The following is a 4,323-nucleotide window of genomic DNA, read 5'->3' on the forward strand; positions in this document are numbered from 1 at the left end:
CGGAAACCTGGACTAATCAGATAAACGTAGCGTCGCGAGTTCGACTTGCAAATGTGCCAAGATGTGCATAACCTGTGGGAAAATTCTTTGTCCGTTTCTTTTCTATGCGAGAACAAAAAGTACTTCCCGAAAGTCACGATCCATTGCAACCTCAACGCTACAACTTCAACTGCGCGAAGTTTTCTTTGGAGAACAAAAGCTTGTTTCTGAAGGTCATTTGATCAAAAATATAAAAAGTACCTATTTTTTAAAGAATAAATTAAAGATTAATAATTCAGTGAATAAAATAAATATACATAGAAATAGAATATTTGTAGAATTCTATTTCTATGAATATTTATTTTATTCACTGAATTATTAATCTTTAATTTATTTTTTAAAAAATACTTTTTATATTTTTGATCAAATGACTTTCAGAAACAAGCTTTTGTTCTCCAAAAAAAACTTGGCACAGTTGAAGTTGTAGCGTCAAAGTTGCAATGGATCGTGACTTAAATATATTCACCACAAAGAACTCTGAAATGAAACAATTTGACTGAGAATATTTAAACATTTGAAATATTATAAATATTCAATTTTGAGACTAAGAGATCTAATTAATTGTATAAAATAATTTTAAGGTCGATATAGGTATGTTTCGAATTTTTTGCAATTCTTCCTGCTGCCAACAATAATCTACAAAAGTGATTAGTATATCACGAATAGATCACGATCAATTTACTAATACAAATCGTAATATAGAATAGACAAAATCAAGATCTTATACAAACACATGTATCGTTTCCATGAACTTAATACATATTCATATTTAACACCACTGCAGAAAACGATATTTCAATGACAGACTACAAAACAATAAACTACGAAATAATAGACTATAATGACAACCAATGATGATTACGAAAATTACTAATAAATCGCGGTTAAATTGCAAATCATAATGTAGAATCAGAGAGATTAAGCGGTTTTATTACGGGAGATAGAATGTTTCCACAGATATATTTATATAAAAAATACACACGACATATAAATATTTATCAATTATTAATTGAATATTTACAATTAATTAAATTTATCGAAAAACAAGAAAGAAAGATATTTTGCCCGAACCATGACGTAAATATCTCGAGAGGGATTAGGTTTTTCAGGGTTTATTTTTAAATTTCAAAGTTCACATATGTATCTTCACGTCGCAGATTTAATCCCGCGAAAACGTGGAATGCATTTCCGTAAACTGCGCGTCCAACCTTGGAAGATAATATCAGTCGTAAAACAACACATGTTGAGAGAATATAAGCGCGGCACGTATACACAATCACGTAGGTGTTTTATACTCATTCATGATTCATACACACACCCAAAGCTCCCGATTGCACATGATAAAACTGTTTACAATGTCGAACCTGGAAATGCCGCAGACGCAATTCCGAAGATCCGTGACAGAAGAAAAAAATTGAATAACAGAAACGAAAGAGCTAAATAAGTTTACATCAAGATAATGACTTGACAGAAGGCAACGAACGATAAGATAATCACTTCTTCAATCTTCGTCTGTAGCGAATTTCCTCAAAGAGATTTCCCGACATTTCAACTTGAGAATTTTTCTAAACGTTTGAAATCATAAAAGTTTTCCCTATCGTAAAGAATGAGAAACAGTTATATGAGTGTTCAATTAGAAAAAAATTCCCGTTCTTTGGTAGTGCGTTTTGTTACAAATTCTACAGAGGAATTTGTTAAATCACAGTTTTCTAATGTTTAAAACACTTTAATTTTAATTTTGTATCTGTTAAATAATAGGAGTTATATGAAAAGAATGTTTTCTCTTAAGTATTTACAAATTTAGATAGATACAGATTTCAAAAAAATGTTAGGAAATCAAAATAATTACATAAGATCTCAAACATGATGAGTTCGGTTGCAAAAAGTTTTGACATTCTAACAATAAATTTGAACCCTACATATAATTATACTACGCCTACATATTGATGGTCCAACAAAATTATTTTCAGATCCGTATCACATAGCTAAATTTTTAGATACTTCAGCAAAATCGTTCTTTCCGTGTAGAGCAATCAATAACCTGTCAAAAACACAATATCTCTATGATAACCCTGAGATAAATGTCCGTATATAGAAAGAATAGTTTTGCTGAAATATTTAAAAATTTAGCTAGATACAGATCTAAAAATCATTTTGTTAGTCTCAAAATAATTATGTACTAGAAAATTAAAACTTTTTGGCATTATTCGTTATACTCGAGTGTCTTAGATAATTTTTTTCTATAGTTCTACAAAATTATAATATTTGCAGATCTGTATCTAGCTAAATTTTTAGATATTTCAACAAAACAGCCATTATATGTTTATTATATATTTTTAAAATATTGGAAAAGAATGTGATGGGGGCAGAAAATAATCTTGCATAGGTTTTGTGCAAAAAAAGAATGTAATATTCATATCTTAATGCAAAATATACATTTCTGCAGATTAATATGTGCATCAACCAAAGAGCCAAAAGTATAAACATGCATTCGTCTATATTCAATAAAACAGATGATATTGAAGGAAAACTGGAAGACGCATATCACAAGGAAAAATCTCTAACGCAAATCAACGATCCGCTTCGATATTGTAACGAACTTTACTTATATAACTAGAGACGCGATAATATTTCCGCTATTTAAAATTATAAATAATACAGCAACACACACAAAGATACGCCTATTTATGCGATGTCTCGTTTCACACCTTCAAAAGATCTTATGCGATTATGCAGACTTCTATATGAATATCTATTATGCCAAAATTACTCTGAACTTTAAATATCAAGAAAAAAAGAACAGTAATAGTCTAAAATTGCTCCACAAAAAATAAATAATTTACTACCCCAAATTTATTCTAAATAATATTTTAATAGGCCAATAAATGCAAAACGTGAGAAAATATTGTATCTATGAATAAATATAATTTTATAGTTTCCATCGATAAAATAGAAAAACTGAAGGGAACGCGCTCTTTTCTATTTTGTAAGAGATACGGCCTTGAAAAATTCGCTTGAAATTTTTCAAATATCTGAAATTTTTCTCCAAATATCTCTGAGATAAATTTTATTTTTGCCACATTATTTGGAATCAGATGCAAATTGGAAATTAGATCGTACTAGCCTTCACAAACAAATGCTCCAATGATACCTGCATGGAAAGAATGGTTTTGCTGAAATATCGAAAAATTTATCTAAATACAGATTTAAAAATAATTTTGTTGAACCATCAAAATAATTATGTAGAAATTGATTACTAGAATATTAAAACTTTTACAGTAATTGCTCATCATACTTGAGATTCCTATATAATTATTTTGACGGTTCAACAAAATTATTTTATTTTCAAATCTGTAACTATATATAACAAAATTTTTAAATACTTTAGCAAAATGATTCTTTTCATATAGAAAAGATTGGGAGATGTGCGTATCGCAAAAGTTTATTAGGAATAAAGCAATCTGCTGATCAGCTAGAATTCAGCTAGAAGGATGCACGTCACCGTATGCACCAACCTCATCGATATTGCACGTCATTTATTCGACGTTGTAGGACCAAATTAAGATCCACTTCAATCAGGGACAGAAGACCGTCTTTTAGGAATATTAAGGTCTAACACGTCACTCGATAACTATATATCGGATCATGACGTCAGAGGCGACATCAAATGAAAACAAAATCGAACAATAATTTTTTTTCTCCACGTTGGAATAAATGCATTTCTTTCCAAGTCACGCTTATAATTAATTATTTACGAGTTAAAAATTCTTGAGATGTCTTCTTGCACAAAATTTTTTTATCGAGATGGATTTATCTATCTCAAATTATACGTAAAAGTTGCACGTAGCTCCTCGTTCCTTTTCTGATGTCATTTCTATTTAATATAGTTAATGATGGATTAACATTATGACATCTCTTGAGGAAAAACATTTTGTAATTAGCTTAAGATGTATTTTATCGTGAATCATACACGGAAGCTCTCGTAAAATTCATATTTCTCTGTAACCATTTATCAGCACTTATAAAATAATGTTTTTTACTTGAACAAAACGGAGAAGACGCAGATATTCACGCTATTTTTAGCAGGTCAGGTGGGTGCTTCGCATGATATATGTATTTTCATCGCAGCGGGAGAGCATTCTCACAAAATACCGTCACTATAAAGAGAGCTGTATAGATAATTGGCAAATCGGCCCTTTATTTACGAATCGCATATGTAAAATCGCGCAACAGCAATAGAGATACTAATTGGGATCGTAGTGCGTGGGCGAAAAATGAAATCAT

Source organism: Mycetomoellerius zeteki, unplaced genomic scaffold (genome assembly GCF_001594055.1).
Source record: "Mycetomoellerius zeteki isolate Tzet28-1 unplaced genomic scaffold, Tzet1.0 scaffold94, whole genome shotgun sequence".
In the NCBI taxonomy this organism is placed as follows: domain Eukaryota; kingdom Metazoa; phylum Arthropoda; class Insecta; order Hymenoptera; family Formicidae; genus Mycetomoellerius; species Mycetomoellerius zeteki.